Here is a 26,078-nt window from a genome sequence, read left to right as displayed (position 1 = left end):
TTTCAATGTTATATAGAATAAATATTTTCATTCATTTGTGTTACTTGTGTTCTCCGCGAATTATTTTGTGTTGATATAACTTGAATGACGACGTGTTTTACTGATTTACTCAGCATCTTTAGATCTGCGTATATCTCTATAAGTTATAGAGATGTAGCGGCTTTTCATTATTCATGGACAGTACTTATTAGAAACATAAATGGATTTTTGGCATATTTTTTTAGAAAAGAATGCTGAAGAGCGGTGTTCATTATTAATTGTTAATTAAGTTATAGAGGTGTAGCGGATTTTTATTATTCATAGACAGTACTTATTAGAAACACAAATGGCTTTTTGGCATATTTTTTTAGAAAAGAATGCTTAAGAGCGGTGTTAATTATTCTGTGTATCTCGACCACGCTGAAAATCACAGTTTCTTTGAGTTAGGGATGTTTATTAAATTTATTCCTTTTCGTTTTCACACTTCATTTCGTTCAAGCTTACTTTCACGATGCTGAGCTGTTAATATTTTGCTGAGGAAAAAACTCGATTTCTTGGTGTCCTATACTTATGGTGTTACTGTGCCATTTTTGTGAGATTACTTGCCGTCTCTCTCAAGGAAAGAGGCCGCACTGATAAATCACTAATACTATGTACTTGGGTGTACTTACAAAACTAAGTACTTTATTTCTTTTAATGCCTCTCATTACTAATTCCGCTGTAATAGGTAGCTCAAAGATTCCGAATGGTTTTCAAATTCTGCTACAGTTTCCTCTTTTACTTTGCGCGGGTATTCTTGCTCCTAATAATTCCCTTATATTATGCACATTAGTAGTTTTACCTTCATATTTCATAGATTTTCTAATTTTCTTTACTGTTATGTATCTTTTAGTACTTTTTCCGGTCGTAGACAGTGAAATCTGTATTTGAATTGATGCACATTATTAAGAAGTTTTGGTCACCATCTGAATGAGGCATACTAGTAAATATATTATGAAGTTGTGAAAGACTTCCGTTTTATTTTATGTTGTACATGATATTGGATTTGATGATCGACCTATTTCATACTTGCTATCTATTTATATTAATGGAATCCGGAAAAATATTTTTCATTAACACCTTCAAAGAAATCTCGAAAAAATCGATGCTGCATAGTTTAAAAAAAGGCTGTAAGAACTCTTTTAAATTTTTAACTTTAACTTAGCAATTTTCAACATTCCATTTAATATTCATGCGCTGAGGCAATGCAACCCAAAAAATTCAAAGCATTTACACCCCTGTTTTCAGCTTTTGTGGAACTCTGATTATCCTTAGCTTATGGCCATCATTATCACGATATCGTATGCCTAACTTGAATAAACTATCCCTGCAAGATAAATTTCTTGGGAATTTTCTTTTATTTATTCAAGTACATGTTTGGGAAATTTCCCTGTCATTTTAAGAATTATTAAAATGGGCCGTATTGTATTCTTCATCTCACCTTAAGGTAGATTCTCATGGTATCTAGGGCAACAAAATGTGAGGAGGGAAGGGGTGGAGGACGAAAGACTGGGGAAGTGTAACCAATTAAGCCCATATCTAATAAGCGAAATCTTGAGAAAATACAAATTCCCATAGTAATATATGATGGCTAAGTGAGGGCAATGTAAGAGAGGGTAAGGTATGATGGATAAATGGTGAGGGCTAACGGTTTTTAATTTTCCACCCCTATCTGGAAGAAAAGAATTTTAGGTCGATGAGTAAGAATTTTTTACTGCCTTGAAGGAGGATTTTTAACTGCCTCAGGTAGACCACGTGCTCGGCTTTTTGAAGAAAGGCATCCCAGAAGATTGACGACAGATGAATGCAAGAGATTATCATGATAATCACAGATCGCAGAGTTTCATTTCGCTGCTGGGATATTCTCTTCACTCAATAGCTGAAATTACTTTGCGTATAAGTCCGAATCCGGAAAAAGGCGATCATTATTCTGCTTTTCAACCATTATGGAGATGAAAAGGAAGATGTGGTTGGCAACATACTTCCCCGAATGATAAGCGTCCTCGGTACCTTGTCTGTTTTCGTAGTTGGGATAGGGATTTATTTTTACACATTGATGTTTAATTTGCGAATCAGTATTTGCAAGCAACTTAATGATTTCCAGTGATTTTCTTTTGGATATAATTGCGTTTATTTTTAACTGTAACCCGGTTTATCCGAAATGAAATCATGGACCGTGAAATTCTTAACGAAACTTCATGGGTTATATGCAATATTTTTCCGGTGGTGTTTTTTTCTGTTTCGAAACTTTAACATAAATAGTAACTCCCACCTGGCGTTTTTGCTGCGTTGTTTTTTCAGGTGATTATGCATGGTTTTTATTACTGTTAGAGTATGCATCACTTAAAAAAATAATATGAATAAATGTGTAGTTGAATTATAAGTGAATCTCTGCTCTCGTCAGCGGTAAAAACAAGATCTACACTGGTATTTAAACTCAAAAGTATTAAAATATGGATGGTCCCATGTAAATTCAAGAAACGCTTGTGTCTTCGGGAGATGCATTTCCATTAAAATATGTGTATGAGTCTATCTTTCTTTGGGTAAGCCGGTCTAGGAAATTGGAATAACTACCTTAAATCTGATGGCATTTCTTATGGCTATGAGGAGTCGAGTAAAACTTTAATCAAATGAATTATATTAATCCAATGGGCAATGTTAAAATGAATTATTCACAAAATTAATCTATAAATAACTAGAAAACCCTCTCGCAACACTGTAATATATATTATAATGTTACTGTAATATATTGTCATCTGTCGCGGTTGACGTTCATATCAAGCAGCCTAATATATTCCACAAGGGCTGTCCATATATTACCACCTTAAAAACTATGATTCTCCATTCAACACCCTTATGCCACTTAAATTACTGAAACGCATTAGATGATGGAATAATATGTTTTCTGAACTACTACCTCATCTGAAAGATTTCGATACCTCAACAGAAAGAAATTAAGCCGTGGTCTTGGTCTCGCATATTGGTAGAATGATGGCATATGATGAATGATGAAAAGTATGACGACCCTTATTATTCTGATGAAAGTAAAAACCGGACTCATGAAAAAAGAGAGAACGTCTTACAATTGGAATAATGTTTGAAAGAAGTGGAAAACAGGAAAAAAAAATGTAAAGTGGTAGTTAGCGTTGCATCCATAAAGGAGTCTTAGAATGCAAACCCGTTGGATGACAAAAGGATTTATATCAAGATACCGTGACTCTATAGCTGCAAGTCAAAATGTCGAATGAACATCAATTGCTAACCAATACTATGTGGAGAAATATCGAAAGAAAACGAGAGCATTTCATTTGGGTTTCGATTTTGAATATGTGTAACAATTTCTTTAAATAATATCTTCTCAATAAAATACATAATATCTTAATGAAAAAGTATGGTTTTATAAGTTTACTTGAAAATTAAGCCACACTAGCCGATTTTATGATCCAAATCTTCAGTGCAGCTCTCGCATAAGGTTCGTGAAAAGGATATCGTTAATAATGTAGAAAACGGACGTTGGCGGCGTTGGTAATTTTTAATTGAAGCCTCAGATCATATTACTCTAGTCTGAAGCAGTTATCACTTCCACATAATAGTATAACCAGACTATGGTATGTAATTTCAGTAAATTATCCTGAACGCCGCGCGGCGAAAAATGTATCTAAATGTGTAAATATTTCCTTAAAATCCATTTTATGACCTCCCACTAAATTATAGTTATATGAATGGTAACGTAGGTGTGCCTGCATTATGAAATAAAAGTTTGGAGCAATTCTGACCTGGTGTATTTAAAAAAAAGTTAACCAACTTTTTTTAACATTGAAATATAACAATGAGAGGAAAGAGTACTTTATGAACTGAACAACGCATTTAACGTTTTAGCTTTAAATTAGCGATTAATCAAGGATATGCGACAATATGTTGGTAAAATAGTTGGAGTTATATCTGTCAAGGCCCCTTTTTTTTAATTGAGGAAAACTGTTAAGTGGAAGTTGACGTTGCGTCCACAAAGGAGTGTTACAGTGCAAATCCATAGGATGATTAAATGGTCTGCACGAATATTCTGTTATTTTATTGTTATCCTTTAATATTTCTCCACTATCTGTTTTCCGATAGAATCTCTGTACATACGAAACTGTACTAATACTTTATTACTGTTGTAACCCCGAGAGCGGAACCTAGCTGACGCGAGAACGGCAAGGAAGCATAAGTATCATAGTTTTTAACGAAATATTATTGCAATGTACTCTCAGAAAATTTTAGCTGGCTATCATATTTTTGAATTAAATGTTTTGAACGAATATTCTTTTATTTTATTACTGTCAATCAATATTCAACCAGTGTCTGCTTCCAATGTAATCTCTTTATATACTAATTTCTACTTATACTTTATTGCTGTTGTTACCCCGAGAGCGGAACCTAGCTGACGCGAGAACGGCAAGCAAGCACAAGTATCATAGTTTTTAACGAAATATTATTGCATTGCACTCTCAAAGAATTTTAGCTGGCTATCATATTTTTATCCTTTCTTTCACCAGTATCGCCTTTTCTCTCCGTAAGGAGGGTGGTTTTTATTTCATCCCCGGGACCCTGGATGGAGCTTTAGGGGCAAGTAGGGGTCGGGGTTGCGTCTTGTGGGATTGAAAGAGGAGTGTCTAAGGAAGAAATGAGTGTGCTGGGAAAGAGGAAGAAGTCAAAGCGGCAGAAATCTTTTTCCTTATTCGTCCTTGTCGAGTCGGGTCACGCGCAAACGGAATCCCCCAGCGGTGTACATGGCGACGCGACGCAAACAGGGCCCACCCGCGCGCGAGCGAAACATAGACGCGCGTGCTCCAACAAGTGTAACTACAATCGGGTACAGCACCTCACTATCTCCCGTGCGAAGGCGCACGAGGCTCGGTTGCACGTGTAATTTGTGCTTATAGAGGTTTGGAAGATTTGATGTACCATTTTTTTTACTTTGTGAATACCACTTCCCGGCAAATATTCGTGTTCGTACTCAACCATTGATACAGCGTGTGGGAATCAATAACTAGACATTTTGTAATCGTTGCCATTCTCGATGCACCATAATGGTCTTAACGTTGATTACCATGAGCTTCGGTACAATGCCCATTGGCCTTGAGGAACCTGGATACCGTAGCGGTGTAATGAAAGCTATAAGTCCGTGGTTCGATTCCGGATCTATAGAAATTTATTCTAATTGCAATTCATTTAATTGCTCCGCTTTTAACATGGAAAGTTCAAAATATTACATTATTATAATTATCTTATCGCCGTGCGTGGCTTTAGCGCAAGTTTGATGATCTCAACCGGTTTTGCCTTGGTTGAAGTCCTTTCACGTTGTCATCCTCGATCAACCCCGAGGGCATTGCATCTATAACCATGAACAAATGGTACAATTAGAATGGGAACTAGGGAATCTGGCGAGCGCAAGTTTTATTATCATCGCTCCTTAAGTATGTTTAATGAAACCATGTGCTTTAAGTTGTAATGGAATTACATTCATTTGCTCTCCATATTAGCTCTCTTTCGATATAAAAATGCCATATTTTTCAAAGGATATAAACAATATGTCTTACAAATATCTGTGAGTCTCGTATTAGATTGATAGGTAGTTTTATTTTAAATGGATTGTGTGCTTTCTCTGTGCTTGAAGATGAGATTTTAAGATTTGATTCGCTAGTGGATAAGAAGATATACCCAACTGTGAAGAGATAAGCTAATAAAAGTGTGGAGATTAGTTGATAGGAGAGGTTTGGAGAGATTAGCTGTTAGTTATTGAGTGGAGACCTGACTCGAACCAATGTCAAAATTGTTGATCAGTATAATAAGAGTTTTAATTTTGTGATATTTTTCCAATTTTTATAAAAATTCTACTTGACGAGAAGGTAATGTGGTTTTAATATTAAGTTTGGGAAATTTTAGCAACTTAGAGGTCAAGCGCTTGTACATTTAGTTACGCTCTACATGATACCCATAGCGTCTAAAAGTTTTGGGAAAGTACAATGAGAATAACTGGCTCTTTAAATGACGGTGAATTTTCGGTCGTTTTTGCCCAATAATCCATAAACTTAAAATATCGTCGTATGTGCCACGTATCCTTACATCAAGCAGTGTATCAATATGGGACTGATGCAAAAAAATTCACTAGCAACTATAGTGTTAGTGATTCGTATTATATTTTCTCCCAAAGTTTTTTCACTGCACAGAATGCTTGTGAGACAAACTGTCACACGTAGCGGTAGCGTATATAGAGTATATATTTTGGAGGGAAGATATTTCAGGAGATATTCCTATCAAAGGATAGAATTTAAATGAAGACAATAGACGATTTTCAACGAGACCAGGGTAAAATTATAAATAAGGGAGCACCATAATAATACGATAGCAGCATAATGATATCTTTTTGATATCACTTTAAGCCAAAAAAAAGTAACACTAGTGATATGTTTTTCACATAAAGGCGTCAAAACAGTGTTTCGCCGAAAATTATTGCATTTTTAACCAGCATCATTATTTTTTATCTAAAAAGCCACTTAATGATGTACTTAAGTTTGAAATCACGTAATAATACACATTTCAACAGCAGAAATTGGGAAAGGAAGAATTTTTTTGCCGTCCGTTTCTGAAAAGTGCATTCGTATGTTGCTATGGTATTATCAACTGTTTAAAGCTTGGCTGGTTACTGTCACTTTTTCAGATGATATTTTATTGCAATCACGACGTTAATAGTAGCGGTGATATCAAATTTTAGGTTGGCATAGTTGTCTAATATTTTAAAATTAATTTTTATTATTTTTAAGGGTTATCACATTTTAATATCCAAAGTGATATTTAAATGACACAACTTTTATAGTATCTGAGGGTTTGAGACGTAAAAGTGATGTTGGAGACAAAAAATTGATTTATTTTAGACTTTAAAATGACATATGATGCTGTGAGTGTAGTTTTTGGATAGAAAGTACTACAGTTTATCATTGCATAAGGCTAGTATGATTTAAAAAAATGCTGTACCAACAGAGTTACCTCGTATATGTTATTAAGTAAAAAGAGAGCCAGAGAAAAGGGTGAAGGGTATAGTCCTCCACTATTAATCGCATGAATACTCTTGTTAAGGAATAAACCATTTTGCGTCATATTTTAAGTTACATTTCCCAGCTCAATTAAGTAAATGTTGGACTATCTGCAGTTTCCTTGTGTTAAGCCATACCAACTGATTTTAAGCGGAGGCCTGACTCTTAATAAACAAGAATTCTTACTGCTCCATTTGGAACCTTAGTTCAAGAATATTTTTTCGATTTTCCTATCAAAATCAGCCTTTTTGCGAAAATTTTAGTTGTTGAGGTGAGAATGGTGGGTGTTTTTTCATTAACAGTTGCACGGAAAAACGTCATGTGAGATTTTCCAGAGAGACTTTTGATTGAAATATGAAAAATTTAAGTTTGATTCACTTTTATTCTTCATCAATCATTGTCGATCGATGGAATATTTTTATGAGCGAAAATGTATTGCTTTCGTAAATGTCGCCACTGATTTATTTCACCAGAGCTGAAAAAATCTCCTCCTCGGAATATGATGGTGTCAATATTGCTCGGCTGCTAATAAATAGCGCCCATGTCTGCTACTTTGATAGTTTTTAATACTCAAAGAATGGATTTGATCATTTTCAATGCTTTAAAAGTCTTTCTAAGGTTTTATCAGACGATCACACCACTCTTTTGTTGTGTATTATCGTTTGAAACGAAAGGGAGCACAACACAGTGACAAAAATGCACAATGCTGAAGGTAGATGTTAGTAATTAAATGCATATTATTTTTCAGCTCCTATATTGAATCTTGTATTGAAAATTTTCAGATATTGTTGAAACAAATTACTTGTTTTTGTATGTGACACTTAATGTTATCACTTCGTTTGGCAGCCCGTAATACGTTTTCATCATAAGACATCGCATCAAGCACGGCGGATGTAGTCAAAACATACATTTGTGCGGCAGCCGCGATGAATTATGAGTGAGAAACAGTGTTTGTCTATTTTTATAAATATTGAAAGAAAAAATTGACTTTGAACAAAATTTCGCATCAAGAAACGAAGATAAATCTATTTTTGATATTTAACGTGTACAAATTTACACTGCATTTCATGACTGCGCCATTTTTACTATCAGTTAATGAAAATCAGCAACAAAATGGATGATTGTGTAGAACTTGCAAAATATGTTGACCCAGAAAAACGATGACTCTGATGATGATGATTAGTCTTCATTGGAAACACAAAGGTTTTAATCTACATCAATTGTGATAAATTTAGCCCTAAAAAATTCGCCATCTCATACTTTCTGGACGGGATCACTGATAGCTGATAGGAAAAATGGTACTTTGCGATTCATTTTGATTTAATTAGCTGAATTGTATGCCCAAATTTTGGGAAGATTACTTCAAAATCATATTTTAACGTGAAACTATTTTCAAAGGAAATAATAATCAATCAGAATATAAGCGGTGTCGGGCGAAGAACATAACAAAGCATGCAGTGAAAAAATTTGTTGGCCATGGGAATTTTTGAAGAGGTCGACGTAGTGAAACAGGGGTGGGTTTGAGGGGGTTGGGAGGTCAACAACCGCAAAGAGGAAGGGAAATACAGGGGGTGAGGGTTTTGGGAGAAATTCAGTTGTAGAGAGGGAGCGACTGGCCTGGATATTTCTGTCAATTCAACCACCCCTCACACCGTTGACCATTGAGTGGGTGGGGTTGGGGAAAGGGGTGCGATTGGTGGGTGGGGAAGAGGGCTGGTCACCAAATGGAAGGGGTTGGGGGGGAGGTGAAGCATCTATTCCAACAAGTGAGAGACGGAGAGCGAATGGAATTCTATGGGAGGATTTTAATAAAAAAAATTGTAAATTGGAACGTGACAAAGGCGAGGCATTCCACCCGCGCTGTTCCTCTTCACTGGGAAACTTCCTCGAGAGGGTGGAAAGTCCTCCATGCCCGTGTCCTCGTAGTCACCATCCCCTCCACTCAAACACTCCTCACGTCCATCGTTTAGCATGTGTGCGTGCCATCCATCCAGAGCCGTGAATCACGAATCAATCTTATGTACTAATATCCTCAGTCTCGCATTCTCCGTAGAATAATAATAATAATAAAAGTAATAATAATAATGATAGTATTAGTAATTTTTAAAAATAATAATGACAAGTTTAATGACTAGTTTAAGAACAAGTATGCAAAATAAACATTCTTGTATTTTTATCACTTATTTAGTTAACACAGACCATGCATCAATATCTCCTTTTGTGAAAAACATCAGGTACATATTCGTAGCATATCATAAATATTATATTTCGCTAGACAAAAGTATATACATGCAAAATTCAGATTAACATGCATGGTAAAAATGATAGGGTACCGCTAAGCCATACAAGGCTTGTCAGCAGGTGCCACTTTTAACCTAAAGATCGGACTATTACATAAAAAGTCAACTGGTATTAGGAGAACGGAAAATTTTACCAGTGAAACAGATAGTTTGTATAGAAAAAAGTATACAAAGTTACATCAAATATTTTTCGTAAATCCACTCCCACAAGAAAACTCAAAAATAATGAAAAAGAATCTGTGACATACACGGATACATTCACTCAAGAACCCAAATATGCACATCACATACAATTTTGTGTATGAATACATATGTGCACAGATATACATCATCCCGATTATGTCCAAAGTACATGTTAGATCATATAATTCTCATACAACCAATTTCTTAATTCTTCTTTCAATACTGACATTTTTTCTATAGACTCGATATAATTAGGTATTAGGTTAAAAAATTTAGGAACTGTATATTCTATAGTTCTCTTTCCGTGGACATTATAATACCTGGGAACCTCGAATTTCTCACATTTTCTTAGTTCCTTATCATGATGAACAATCCTTTTTCTTTTAAACTTATTGTTAAATTGATTATCACATATTACAATATATTTAAATAAATCCGTCAAAGGAATTATATTGAGTTTTTTATAAATTTTATACAAATATTTCTCTGATGGATCCAACTTCTTTACCATCTTATGTTGAAGTTGTTCCACATTGTTCAATACTCTTTTATTCGTGGTACCCCATATTTTAATCCCGTAACGCAATAAGGCTTCAGCAAGACTCTGATAGATCATTTTTTTGACAGTAGTTGGCAGGGTATATTTTAAATAATATAACTGAAACAAGATGCATCTTAGCCTGTCACATAGGGAATTTAAGTGCAATCTAAATTCTAAATTTTCGTCTAATATCAGTCCAAAATATTTAAAATTATTGACTTGAGAAATGACGGAACATGAAAGTAAATCACAACTTTTCCTTTCATGACACAAGTTACTGGAATGTAGACATAAATTTGAGTGAAATCTTAAATTAATCAGCTTTCTCTCCTCCTTAAAGTTTAGGAATTGCATGGATACAGTTTTTTTTGTTGCTAATGGCTAATGGCTAATTTATTATCATGGCACCAACCTTGAATAGCACAAAAATCATCCTGTAGTTTTTTCTTTGCTTTGTCAAAGGATTTACTACTTGCAAGTAGCGCAATGTCATCAGCGTACATGTATATATTACAATATCTGATGAAATCTGGAATGTCGTTTATGTAAATTAAAAATAAGATCGGCCCTAAAATGGAACCCTGCGGTACATCAGAAGTTATTGTTTTGATAGTACTTCAATGATCAGATAGTTTAACAAATAACATCCTGTTGTTAAGGTAGCATTTTAACCATGATAGTGGTATTCCACGTATTCCACAACGTTCCAGTTTTCTACAGAGTATGTTGATATCGATTGTATCGAAAGCCTTGCTGAAATCGATAAAGACTGCCACAATGGACCAGTTCTTGTTTAGCTTTCTGCGAACCTCTTGACAAAAATTCTCTTCAAGGAGTAATTTAGTGCTTTTATTGCTTTGATATCCGTATTGGTGATTTGTGATAATGTTAAATTTACATACAAAGTTTTTAGTTGTTCGGCAAAGTATCTTTCAATAATTTTGTCCATAGAAGGTAGGATTGAGATCGGACGATAATTATTCGTATAATTTTTCTTGCCTTGTTTGTATATCGGTCTGATCGCAGCTAGCTTTAAATCGTTGTGGAGTTTGCTTTGATTTATGCTCAGGTTTACCCAGTGAGTTATGGCCGCAATCATGTCTTGTGTACCATTCAGATCGACCATTCTCAAACCATCATGTCCTGGACATTTCTTTTTTCGAGTGATTTAAAATGTTTTGAACATCGAGTGCGGTTGCCGGCAACAAGGCAAGAAGGTGGATGTGACAGTTCTTGTATTTCCCGAGTTAAGAAGGGGTTGTGAACATTTAGTCAATATGTTTTTTATGTTATTGGCGAACTGTGATGCAAAAGCTTCACAAACATCACTCAAATTGCTGTCCTTGAAATTTGTTTTCATATGCATATCAATACTTGTTTTCCTGGTTATCCCCAGAAGTTTATTAATTAATTGCCAAGTTTTCCTAATGTAATCCTAATAATAATAATAATAATAACCGATAAAACAGTCCACAGCAATTGACCTGATCTAGTAGTGCAAGATAAAACCCACAATGAAACGTACTTGATAGACATTGCCGTACCTAATTCGCATAATATCTCTACAGCCTACACCAACAAAATGGAAAAGTATGAAGAACTTAAAAATGAAATTACGAGATTGTGGAAATCAGATAAAGTACACATAATACCTATCATTATCTCCGCCACAGGAGTAGTGCCTCATTCACTCCATCAAGGTCTTCAAACTATTGGACTACCGAAAAACTAGTTTATTACAATACAAAAAGCAGCAATTTTAAAAACTTGCCGGATTATCAGAAAATTTTTCAACACACAGTAAAGAGACGAGAGTACTTGAGGATACCCGTACCTCGCCTAAAACCAGCAAAAATGCTGTGAAAATATATATTTAAAAAATAATAATAAAAACAAAATTGTGAGAACCCTTCTTGCAAAACACCGTTGACACCACTTAAAGAGCTCTTCAGAAAGAGTAATACTTCCCACATATGAAGGAAGACTTGGTATTCTTGATGCTGTACAGCTTCACTATAAGTAAATTGCTGATCTAAGACAGTACTTCTATACCAGAGGAGTCAAATGCAAACTTTTTGAAATAGTATGTAAAACAGACACTCACTACACACCACTACATCTAAGCAACCATGAATTAGACATCCCTATTCAAACTAAATAACAACTAATCGATCAATGGAAAAGTAAAGAACTTCATGGGCACCATCCTCATCAGTTAAACATGCCACACATAGATAAAGAGGCTTCAAATATATGGTTGAAATAAGGGAATACATATATTGGGAAACAATCGGATTTATGAGGGTCATTCAAGATCGAATAACATTGACGAAGAACAACAGAAATTTCATATTAAAAGAAAACGTAACCAGCGATCAATGCAGAAGATGTCAGAACCAATCGGAGACATTAGAGCATATTATGGGAAGTTGCACGGCCCTAGCAGCAAATGAATATACCAGTAGGCATGACAATGTAGCCAAAATCATGCACCAAAAACTGGCAAGAAAAAATAGAATCCTGGACACCAATGCACCATACCACAAATACCATCCACCTGATATTATGGAAAACGATGAGTGCAAGCTATAATGGAATGCAGAAATCAGAACTGACCGAGCAATTAAAAACAATAGACCGGACATAGTTATAATAGACAAAATAAAACGGCACACTACCCTCATAGACGTGACAATTCCCTTAAACCATAATGTACAGAAAGCACAATCCACCAAAATTAATAAATATGCAGAACTTGCAGCAGAGATCAAAGCCTTGTGGAAGATGCAGTCAGTAGATATATGCCCAATAGAGATAACAACAACAGGAATCACCAGGTGCGACGTTTTACACCAGCTAAAGAGGCTAAACTAAACCTGCCCTCTATCTTGCATTGAACTTTTCATCTTTTATTCACAAAAAGGTCTATTCGACTTCATTTTTTCCAAAAATCCCATTCTTTTTCTCCCCCTAACACTTAGTACTTTACTCAAACCCTTATTCTCCTCTCTTTCTCGTACATAAGTTTGCTGTTTTCGTCCTCCATGTCCAGAATGTCCCTCCTTCTCTTCCTACCTTCTGTTCGTCTCCTTCCATCTCGTCTACATTCTCGTCCATACCCGAATCTGGGGCAACTTTTGTTCCTACCAGACATATGTATAAGTACTGATGAAAGCTTTGCCTTTGAAGTTGTATTTAAAAAATTTAGTAGACCATTTCATCATTACTAAGAGGAAATTGTCCAGGTACTTTACAATAGAGGTAAGAAATAGGATTATTCCTACATTAGTATGTGGAAGTACGCTAGTTTTAGAATTTTTAAGGAATTTGGACTAAAAATAGAATAAGTTGCAAAACCTGCATAAATTATCAACAAAAAGTTAATCCTCATTGTAAACCCATATTAAACATGAATACAAACTGAAAATCCTATTTGTCTTTAAAATGAGTCAATAGTCATCAAAACTAATTGACAACAACAAACAATTAGAGGAACCATGCTTAAAGTGCTCATTATTACGTCTTTCCACCAAGTAACGTCGAAATCAGTTTGTGTTAAAGTATATTTTGCTACATTATGTCTTATATCTATGATATGTATAATAAGAAGTGGGTAAAAATTAACTAGTATGTATGATCCTTTGAATTTTTGTAGGAGTGGTTTATTTAACTATAGATGTGATTCTTAATATGCAAATATCGAAAATGATTAATTCCTTGCTTAAAATGGACATTTTCAAAATAAACAACGAATGAATAACGTCGAGGATGAGATGATTGTGATGGTTGCTTTTCTTTTGTCTTTTGTTCTCCATGAACCACCGAACAATGAAGATGGAATGAGGCGGCACTATTAGTCGTAAGCCCCAGAGTCCGTCGCCATAGAATGTGCTTTGTGTTCTCAACGCAGACTCAGATTTGAAGGGCGCCGTTCTTTTTTCTCACTCCAACCGTGCGCAACCTCTCTCGTGATTTGACGCTGGTTTGGGCGCCCCGAGCCCTTTCAATGAAATTAAATCTTTATCACTAGCGGCGTGGCCTCTGGCGCTCTGTGGCAACCGAAAACTTTACCTCCCCAAGAATGAGAGTGAACGTAGCTGGCGACTCGAGGTTCTGTTTCATCACTGTTTGCTGGAAGAGCCACTGCGTGGGATTTCGAAATTTTAGTCTAAACCCTTCGGAAGTGCATGAGTTTATTCAGATATTTTAATAGTAATATACCTGTTATGGGATGCTTTCATAGTGGTGGTAGTATTTAGGTTATTGGGGGCGTCGGCGGCTAAGGCCATATTGCACCCCTTACTGATCGGAAAAGAAAAGAAAAATGTGTAAAAGGCAAGTCTGGTCTAAAAATAATGTAAAAAACTAAAAGTGGTTGCAATCATATTTTATAAGAGAGGAAAGTTGAGCGTAAAAAATTTGATGATTCCTAACATATTCAGGTTGTCTCCTAGCACCAATGCTAGGTTTCCCCCGAGGTTATAACTTACCCGTGCGTCGCGATACCTTTCACAGTCCGTCAGAAGTGGTGGCACTGTTAGTAGAAAATCGCAATCAACTCAATGGGTTCGAATTTTCACTTCCATTAAGAGGAACGAATGTGTTAGGGCGCGGTGACTTAACCTTATACAAAGTACGTAACCGTTTACAAAGGTGTCCTCCCAGCGGAAGTATTAAACCACGCAGATGATATTGGCTTGATTTCGTGAAGTTTGTTGTATTCGATCATTAGCCATTGATTCATGCGATTTTGCCGAGTAATTTTTCTGATTACACTTCCCAGATTGGGAAGTTTTCATGCAAAAAGCTGCAAATCGCCCCGATCTCTCCTCCATCCCACATTGAACTTCAATTTCAAATCCTTAAAAAGGATTATTCTCTTTCATTCAATCTAAAAAAATGCATGATTTAATTCCCCGACCCCAAGTTCCCACATTCTTCCCTCAAACACGCTTCTTGGTTTCCCCTCCCTGAGTACTATTCGCTCCATCCAAACTCTGTCTTCTCTTTATTTCCTTTAGAAACTTTCTCTTCGCCCGCGTAGTCGAGAAATTTCTTCTTCCTTTTCCCTCCGTACACCTTACACCTTCTATATTCTTCTCTAAACCCATACCCCCATGAGTTACGTGTTATATTCACACGCCCGTGGCTAAGCTTAGGGTGAGCGCTACCCCCACCTATCGAAACCAACGCTCGGGAGCAGTCTTTGAGTGAGAGTGGGCATATTGCAGTCATGATATTGATGTGTTTATTGCCATTTAATTGGTGTGAATTATATTTTCTATTATTTCATTTAATAATTGAGTAATTTAATTAATGGTAATATTTCGGAATTGCGATAAGTGCGCTTCTTTGGGCTCACTTAGTTTTTTAACCATAAGATCGGTTTGGATGTGTGAGGGTAAGCTTACCACAGGTTAAGCTTTAGGCGCGTGGATGTCATACCTTTAGGGTAGTTGGGCAAGTTCCTTTCCCTGGATCAGCTCGCATATCGAGGATTTTACTTTAGGTACGCAGAAGGCTTCACTTCGAACCCGGGACCCCTCGATCAGCAGCCAAGCGCTCGACCCATTCGGCTACCTTGTTCCCCAATCTTTCTTTTACCAACTAAAATTATTTATCATCCTGGTCAAGACGAATAACTTTCTCTCTGTGAATTTTTCACATAAAATTATTCTCATATCCGAGCATAATTTCTCTTATAAGGATATAATATGTGGCAATCTTAATTATTACTAATATTAATTAGAATTTTTTCGGCCTAACCATCAGATAATAGAGGAAGAGATAATCTACATCTACATCTACTTAATACTCTGCGAGCCACCTCTAGGGTGTTTGGCAGGGGGTGATCAATCACCAACATGCAGCATGCAATTGGACTCCCACAAGCACACCATACCGTCCAAAAAACGTCCCGTATAATAGAGAGAGGGAAGCTAGAACGTATCGCAGGCACGCTACATTGCCTCAAGTGGTAATTGAGAGAAATACTATGGGATTTTAGGAATAGCAAAGGTTGAAAGTAAGACTCCGAAGCATAGTTTACAACAGGAGTGTAAAGATATTGCTTTCATTGATACAGTGGAATTTACTCCATCATATGCATGTACTTTGAATTTGCATTACGTGATCCCCCATCATTGACTTCCTATTCGTTCTGCACCGACAATTTTAATTTTGAAAAACAGCGTATGTCTTAATTAATGAAGAATTCCAGACACAAGCGTCTAGATGAAAACTAGGGATATGGAGCACATTTGGTTGCGCTGTCGTTTTGAATGCAACTGGCACAGCTTTTTCCATTGTAAGAGTACCCTACAGCCTATCCATTAACCATAATACTGGCATTACTTCTACAAGTCTCCCTTCCGTCACGGAATTTTGGCAGCGGAAAAAAAAATCTTGATTTTTTATTTGCTTCTCTTTCACACTTATGATTGAAAATATAATTCTAATCATGCTAAAGAAGTATGCACAAAGATAGTGGGGACTTTTACCATGGTAAGCGGCAGATAGGAGCTATCTCAAGAAGAGGAAACTTCTCAACAAAATCTCATCGCGTACTCCGCGCTTAAAGTTCAGAGAGCATAAATCCCTTGATTCTAAAGAGGATTATGAATTCAATTCAATCCTCAAACTTCCAATAGCTTGAATTTGATTTTATTTTGGCTTTCATCCAGCAATTGGGCCATTCATTTGGATATTAAAAAAATACCAAGAATATCTAGCAATTCGTAGAATATCTACTTAAATTGTAAGAAGGAGTGAACCACTTTAGGACTGTAGGCTTGAGCGATGTTAACAAGTTTAAGACTCCATGTCGGAAATCTATCGGACCGGACTAACTTTAGACCTCTCCTCAGCTTCGATAAGCGATTGCTGTGATCAGATACTTTTTACCACCAAGGCTTATCTGCTACCCTCTCTTTTCCTTAGGTACTCTCAAACTTCTATCTTCCGGATTCGGACCATTAATCGCGCGGAGTTTGCATTCCGTGTCACAATTTATGGGTCCGATTCATCGGAGGAGGAGGAGTTGGAGGGGGTATAGGCGATGGAAAATCGCAAGTAGTAGAAGATGAGTTCGGTAATGGGGTGCAAAAAAAAATTCGATGGATGCTCGTCGTGGCACTAAGTGAGAAACGTCGAGTTCTGGTATCGAAATGGAATCTTAAAACTCAATATCGAAGAAAAGAAAGTATATCTTTATCTTAAGAATCAATCGCAGTTCGAAAGAATTATAAAGGAAGCATTTCAGAAACTCGTTTTACAGGTATTAAAAAAAAGAAGGAATTGCCAAACCTAGACCGAGAGAAGCAGATAATTCACATACAAAGAATACAATGAATTAGTTAAAAAAATCAATCGCTTGTGTTTGATATATATTACACGCGACTCGAATTGGGGAAATTCAGCAGTTGATATAATATCTTATTCGAGGTAGTAATATTACGAATGAAGTGGGCTAAAAAAACTTTACCATTTCGATTTAAGTTAAAAGTCATGATCAAAGAAGAAACAATTTATGATTCTCAGGATACAGCTGTCTGATCTAGGTTTCAGCCGAAACTATGTCTTATTCAAGTCACAGCAGGTATAAAAATTTTCCTTTTATATAGTACCTTAGGTTACATAGTAATCTGAAGTGCATACAAAATTATCATTTAAAAACGTGTAACTTTTAAAATAATCCCAAATAATATCGTCGTATAAACTTTGACGCTTATTAATTTTGGTTGACCGGTCTTTTTTTCGTTACAAATAACTCGCTTCAAGTATATGCCATTTTCATTTTGAAATTCTAGGAATGCAGAATAGACCTTAGTCTACGTTTGCCTCCCCAAATTGGAGACATTTATTTCAGTACTATCTCAGATATAAAATTTTGTGAAATTTTAAAGTAGTACAGGAAAATGTAGGCTAAGTTTAGTACAACTTATCCTGAAAATTACGAGATTATAACGTAAGCATTTGGAAAGTGATTTGTTGCAAAAAGAGACTACCACCGTAATTCTTCGTTAAAACTTTCGCGGGTACTCGTCATGTTGAATAAAAACCCACCTCTTCACAATCCCTTTAGAAAGCGACCAGCATATGGTAGATCCCCAGGCTGGTAAAATCTTTTTTTACTTCCAGGGTGATTTGGCGAAATCGCTTAGCTACTTAGCACCTTCAAGTCTACTACCACACCTCCCACTAAACTAGTTTTTGTCAGTCTATCTCACCCTTTTGAAGAGTAAACATTGTGCAAACTGATCTGGGGATTCGGTATGTCCGCACCACTAGTTTAGATACCACGTTAGTTAGATACCACGTTTTTTTGCATTGAAGTAATTACCATTGCGAAATGAAGTGGTGTATATTACTTAATTTTGCATTTTTTTATAATAATTGAGTTGTGAGTTCCCAGGACCTGAATGAAGTGAAAATTAAACATGATTTTACGTTTTCACAAAACAATACAACGTTTTTTATAAAAATATTAAATATCGAAAATATCGAAATCTAGCAATCTAAAACTGTTGAAAACAATTTAAACTTTCCAAAATGCACGGTTTTTTTTGAAAAAATATCAGTATTAATTAAGAAATTATATGAATAATATGGGGATCTGGTTTGTCCCCACGCCAGTACTAACGTGTCAAAAAACCGCGCCAGGAGTTAAGGGCTACCACCGGTTGTGAGGGAGTGACGTGTCCTCCAAATTTACCTTAACTTTATCTCATAGAATATCTCTTTCTACTAACGGTGAGCTTGATGGTGACGTAAAATGCTGTGTATTTGGGTTGATACCTTTGATCATCGTCCAAATTTATGTTCACAAACGTGAGTTGAAGAAAAGAGTTGACACTTGACGTAGTCATCGCCGCAGGGAGACGTAAATTTTGCGTGAATACCATCCCATTCCATTCCTAGCTTCCTCCGTTCTATGTCGAGCCCTTCCTCCTAGTATTCCCTCCCTCCCCTTCCTCGCTTCCTTTTTTAAACGCGATGACGAATCGGTCGTAGACAAATGTGCTTTCCACGAGATTTGCATTTGAATGGCCAAATCCCCTGTCGTGTGGATTTTTTCGCTTGACTTCCCCGCGGAATTAAAAAGAACGCTAAAATAACAACCACCTACTTCGACGCAAAAGTTAAAGAGAGAGAGAGAGAAAAAAAATACAAATGCATCGCGGATAAAAAGGAACTTGGACTCACGCACGCAACAAAGTGTTTTTTTCCCCCCAGTCGCTCAAGCGGAGCGAGGCATTCGACGTGTTTTTGCTCGCGGGGCGAAAAATTTGGGTCAAGTGAATATTAAAACGCCATTAAGAGCAAGAGAGCACTTCCCCTACCAGTTTCTCGCTGCATTTCCCTCCAGTCCCCTTAACCTTCGTTCAGTTCTTTGCCTTTATTCATTCGAATCGCCATAACAGCTCCCTTTTTCAGCTCCCTCGCTATCTGGAAGATGGCTTCAGTAGCGAATGGAAATGTTGGGAACACACAAAAAAAAAGAACACCGTGCCGCACGCAAGTGGCGCGGGAAATAAGAACAAATGTCTTACGACCGGAAGCGAGGGAACGTTCGTCGTTAACGGGAATGATTTATGGATATGCAGACAGCATCGATGCGAAATGGAATTCTAATAAGCATTTGCACCATTCCGACGAGTCACTAATCATCCTGAAATCCTAAATGCTGTATCCTGAAGCAATTGCTGTATTTAAAAATGCAATAAAACTCGCTTATAACGTATTTCAGGGGACGATCATTCTATTTTGTTATAAACAGAATTTCGTTATATCCACGATAAAGGATTTTGTCCAATACCTAACGGGATTGCCGGCTAATATGTCGTAAAATGTCTTTATTTAATCAACATATCAGTAACATTTAGCCATCAAATGCTACTGATATGATGCCCCCTTTTCCATCAAACGGCTATATAGGGAAGGATTTTTAAATCAACAATAGAACTATGTGGTGATGACCACACAAAACAATATTGCGAACATATGATTGCGTAATACTGGAGACTATGACGAGGGAGGAATGGGGATTAGCAGGAATCGCATACGATATTTAATAACGGGAGTTTTAAAGTAAAAAATTCTAAAATTTTCCTTTCAGTGGATTTGATACGAATGCGCGAAGACTTCCGAAGCAGTTTGGAGGAAATTTACTTTTTAATTATTTTTAGTTCACTCTGATATTGATTTAAACATCTAGATTGACTTTTTACAAGCCCTGAAATTTAGGTGTTTAGAATCTCAAAACAACAAATAATTAGAAAGAACAAACAATTTAATTCCTATCATTATGAAACTTTGGGTCAATAAAACCTATTGCTGTTTCCGCACACCCAGCGTGGCCATTTACATGTCGAGCAGTTAGAATTAAAGGAGTTGGTTCGTGATTGGCCCCAGAACGTTTAGGGGCCATGAGTTCCGGACCCGCAGCGCTTGGGAAAAGGGGCCGAAGGAGTCGTGTCAGCTGACAGCTGAGAAAGGTGCGGGAGCAGGTTTGAAGAGAGGGGGGAATGGTTGGGTACGGGAAGATGGAGGGACTAGGAAGTATCCTGGAGGAGTCGTGTTAGGAAGTTTAGGCCGGCCCACACTTTTGGCATACACGTGGTCCTCGACTAAGAAGTAGTGATGGGTCGATTCCAAAATTTCATCGATTCCGATCCCGATTCCGATTCTGACATTTCGGTTCCGATTCTACCGATACCGATTCCATCGATTCTGATGCCATAGGCTCCAAGAAAAATATCACTTAATTCCAAGCAATAAGAAAACCACTTCAAAAAATATTACTCTGTGAAAGAGTCAGTTGACAAAAGCATCTTTCATATCATCACTATTTAATTAAAATATAATAGCTAAATTTCAAAACAGAACATACCTGAAAAGTGGTGTTACATGATAGGTATTACTTTAGAATATTGGCACTCATAATATGTCGACCATATATATGTATCCAAACTACAAGGGAGAGCCCTGAGTACAGAAATTTTCATAGCTGTAATAAAGATTGCATACTACGTATATGAATCATGTAATATTTGGTCCTTTCAAATTCTCAAGCAGAAAAACCAATTACCTATTCTACATGCTCAGCCAGCAGGTTTTGACGTCTCCATGTTACATTATTACTGCCTGCAGAAAATTGCCTTTTGCTACACACTTGTGTGACTGGGCAAGTACTTTCCTACCAAAATTGCATGATTTCGGAGACTTTGGAATTTTTATTAAAAATCATATCAACGATTTTTTTGGATCTCGAATCTTCATGGAATTCAAGTGGACGAAGCGAACGAACTAAAGAACTAAACTTCATTTTGTAGAGCCAAAAAAATTCTATACTTCTTATTCTCATTTAATCAACCTTAAAATCTCTTCCTTTTTTTCAGTTCAAGAAAGAAACTAAACGCTACAAATGAATATCACATCGGTCGGACGCAGTAATAAAAAAGGCTGAAAGAGCAGTCTAAACCAGAGTCCTCTGGATTGTTGATAATACACTACAAAGTTGAGTCGTCGCATCCTACCATCTTTGTTCTCTGCACTTGTTGTTTACACATAGAAAGTCAATGTGGCTGGCAGTTGCTCGGCAAGATTTTCCGTTATTTTTAGTAGAAATACGGCACAATAGGTTGTAGTTCGGCTCCTAATTGCTCCATTAGCACCAAGGACGTGTTTAAAAATTTTAGTTTCCCTCAAAATACTGAGAGAAGAGCGAAATGGCTTCAAATATGCCGAAGGGACAAGTGACACCAAACAACGTCTTCCCGCCTACGTGAGGTAAGTTTTTCTACACTTAACGGTTCCTTTAATACTATTACCTTAAATTTTTAATAGTGTTGATCCACGTATTTCAATTATTAGGTTTGAACTGTGCATAAGTAGTAATTTTTAAAAATATGCATTCCGGTTCAGATAATCCGGCGAGGTTCTTGACGAGTGTTTTTGTGCTTCTGTGTTTTCTATTCATCAATGGAATATGTGAAATTTTGTGACTAAACTATAATATTTAGTCTGGGTTGCAGAGATGATTGATGTAGTTCGTTACTACGTACCAGAAAGTGTAACAATAACTGTTAGTGCTGCTAGTTTTGTATTCAATAAAAATATTTGTTTTTGTCAATGCCGGTATGAAGTAATCTTACGGCCATTTACAACAATAAAGGCAATTATGTTTTTGACTAGAATCTGCGCATCTGGATACATATTAGTGGACGAAACTCCACTTTTCATTGCTTTATTTGTGTGTAGTTTATGAGAAGAATGACTATTATATTTCGAAGTAGTGTGAATGCTTAATTTTAGGATGCAATTAAAATCTCGACGAGTCGCTTTTGCGACTAATCTTTTCCTTGACTCATTCCGAATTTTTAATTCCAGTTTAAGTCCAGTGAAGAGGATTACATTCCTAGGGCTGGTTAAAACTGAAAAATACATTAACACCGAACTTTTGTCGTGGCCCAGTGCTTATGTGTCTGCTCCTGTGTACTTGAAGTTTCAACATCTTTGGCCGAATATTTACTTGTGGTACGTATTCGGGCTTAGTAACTAATTGTAAAATATGGAAATATATAATTAATTAGGTTTTTCTGAAATGGCTTCAGTGATTATCAAAGAGGACGGTACTATTCATGCCTAATTATTGCGAGATATTTAAAAAATATGGCTATGGAAAACTAGGAGTTTTTGATTATTTCTTCGTACATCATTTCAATTTCAATGCCTTGTTGTCAGTGTGTATATTATTCATATAAATTTTTCTAGAACTTATTGTTTTACTTATACATTTACTTTTATTTAGCCTGTGTGTTTAATTTTGCTTTTATAAATGTTTTATAAATAGTGATTGTCAAGAGTGGATTGGGAGCTTATTGGTAATTGTAGATATAACTTATTCAAGACCTGATGTGGTATTGTGTGAAAATAATATGGTTTTAATGATATTTTTGAGATATCATGATTTCTGTTGCAATAAAAACTTCTTTAAAATGCATTTCTTAGTGATACGTTGTGATAAACCTAGGATATTGTACTCCTAAATCCATTTATGGTGTTTATCCTAAGCCGTAGGGGGATTTTCTGCCATTTCCTTTTGCGTTGATTCTATATTCTAGTGATTAGTAATGTTTACCATTGGAATAAATTAATAAAATTGATTTGCATTATCACTTGCCTGTTGCTGCTGCTGTTCATGCAGGTTCCAAGAGTGTCATTTGGCAAGGGAGCAACATAGGAAGAACTAGCACACGATGCTAAAATTACTGATTGGGTAAGTTCTACATTTTACAAGAAATACCCTGGCATTGAGCGTTCAACTACCCTTTCTCACCAGCATGCATGTATGAATAGGATACCACATTGCCATTTATTTGTTTGTTAAGGGTTGAGGTTAGTGTCTGTAGCTTTGAATATATTTGTTGAAGGTAATGCATTAAATGGTGCAATGGAAAATGGTGCACTGCAAAGTAAAAGTCAAAAACCTCATAATGAAAGTGGCATGTAAATATTAGACGCATTAGTTCTCATTAGTGGATTACTTAATCCTTATTGGCAAATTACTACATTATATGTTGTACTTAAAGGAATATATATTCCATGACGGTGTTAATGGAGAATGTAAATGTTGTTCATCTTATTGATTGGAGGGTACCATGAGCATTGACTTGAACTCTTCACTGAACAGTTTTCTGGGGTTGAAATCTGTTCTTCATAATTACTAGTGGTTCTTTTGATAGGCAAGTTTGGTCTTGCTGTGCATTAATTCACTACTATTCTGAGATTCCTCTTATACAGTCAATTTTTTTCCATAACTATTGACTGCTTAATCCTGGTCTGAATGTTATTATAATGGATGTAATACTGGAGGAAACTGTATGACATATTCCATGGTGGTGTTGATGGAGATAGGTAAATGGTGTTCATCGTTATAATGAGGGTCATTAATTGGGGGGTACCTTCACCATTGACATGAATTCTTTGCTGAACAGTATTCTGGGGTTAAAATATGGGATATGTTTGAGAATGCCTATTAAATGTGAAATCTATCAACCTATTCCGCTGTTTGGAATGTTTTAAAATGTAAATATTTTTTAAAGGGGGAGAGCATAGGATGGTCGAGATTAGGCAATGGAGTAGTTTAATATGACTGTATGTATTCAATTTGATAATAATTTTAGATGATCTGATAAATGTTGAAATATTTGTGTGAAGGAGTAATGGCAATAGCGTAACTAGGAATATGCCTTGGGAAGGATAGGATGGCCTGGGGTAGCAACCACCCCCCTCCCCCTCAGACAACGAATCAGTCCAAGAAAATTTTTGAAGAATAACATTCCTGGAAATACATTTGAAATCATTTTGGCGCTAAAGATTTAACTTTTAGTCGATGCAGTTCAATATATAAAATAATTATAAATAATTTTTTTATTTCTCTGAGGCTTTGGGGAGGGATCTTTCCCTTCCTCCCCCCATAGTTATAACACTGAGTAACAGTGTTATGGAATGTTAATGTCATATCATTCCTTTTTATAATTTTGTATGCTGACAGGAAGATTGCCATCTTGGTAATAATATTAATTTCCAGAAAGTTGTCTGCCAATTGAAATTGCACGTTTATTAATTTCCTATTGCTCAAACCATGAAAGATGATATAGAAACTTAAGTGATTGTATGTTTAATAAACATCTACACATTATAGAACTTTATCAGGACTGTTGATTGTGAGAATTTGATGTATCACTAATTGTAAGATGCTGTTCATTAAAACTACTAATGAATTAATGCTTTTGGTGTAATAAAGCTCAAAATTTTATTTATATTTTTAATTGCAGGTTCAGATATTCGAGTAGTCAATGTCATTGGTGGTAAAGGAACATAGCAACATTGAGAAGAATGCAAGATGTGTGGCAGCTGTTATCACCTGTTCATCATTATCTCCTACTAATTTGAATCCATTTTAATAGAAATGTTACATCTTGTGCACTTAAGATTTATTTTTTATTTTGCAATATGTGAATAATCTTAGTTTCAATGGAATTGTTAAATCATTCTGGAAATCTTAAAATGTAACATTTGTGGTGTGTGTACATTATATACTTTGGAAAAATGTGATTTTTTTCTTTTATAAACCTCCTTTGATGATATCTTTTATGATCTGCAACTCTCGTGAAAAGTACATAAACTGCATGACAGCTTGTGACTTCTGTAGTTTTTCTTGTCTAATTTTGGGGTAGGATAATATTTCCGATTTTTCGGCACTAAAAATTAACCAGACTTGTCCTCAAATTCCTCGTATAATATCCATTGCGCTGTTTTCATGGAAGTTTACTCGGATATTACATGCGAAATCTCTTCCGATCTGAAGATAACAATTCTCTCTCAGCTGATATTGGACTTTTCAATATCTGAAATTATTCCTTGGACGAGAACAAAACGCTATATAGTAGCCCTGGGAGCGGTAATATGAGTTTTTGGAAATAATTTACCCTGTTTCAGACATAAATATGAGTTTTTCATATCTAGAAAAACGTCCAGTGAAAATAATCAAAACTTGGCTGAAGCGCGATTATTTGTTATTTTTCACGATTTAAAATTTACAAATTGATAGTAAAGTGTTCCCAGTACATCAAGATTGAATATATTATAATTTATAATTACCGAAAATGCGACAGGAATCGCGTATTTATGAAAAAACTGGCATTATATCACTTTCCCCCATAAGACTCTATAGAGACGGAAGAACTAAAATGGCGGACGTCTCAATTCCCATAGTGTAAGTGTATGGAACGACTCGACCCTATGAGGGAGTAGTGTAGAGAACTGCCATCCAGAGGACTCTGGTCTAAACATACGTTTAGGCTGTGCTTGTGGTGTGAAAACTCCCCCTTTCGCGCGACTCACCTCGGCGAATGTGGAAAGGGTATCGGTTGTTGCCTTTCACGGAAACAGTTCATT

The 26,078-nt window shown here is 36.1% G+C and overlaps 1 long non-coding RNA gene across 1 annotated transcript; it reads left to right on the top strand.

Annotated features, from left to right (window-relative positions):
- The first annotated feature begins 22,540 nt into the window (after window positions 1–22,540).
- LOC124162511 lies at window positions 22,541–25,217 on the top strand. The gene is made up of 3 exons (XR_006865588.1): window positions 22,541–22,652; window positions 23,323–23,394; window positions 24,956–25,217. It is a non-coding gene; the product is annotated as an uncharacterized LOC124162511 (long non-coding RNA).
- The last annotated feature ends 861 nt before the right edge of the window (window positions 25,218–26,078 follow it).

The sequence above is a fragment of the Ischnura elegans genome, chromosome 7 (assembly GCF_921293095.1).
Source record: "Ischnura elegans chromosome 7, ioIscEleg1.1, whole genome shotgun sequence".
Classification (NCBI taxonomy): Eukaryota; Metazoa; Arthropoda; class Insecta; order Odonata; family Coenagrionidae; genus Ischnura; species Ischnura elegans.
The sequence above is the reverse complement of the archived record's forward strand: the minus strand, read 5'-3'. Positions and strand labels throughout refer to the sequence as shown.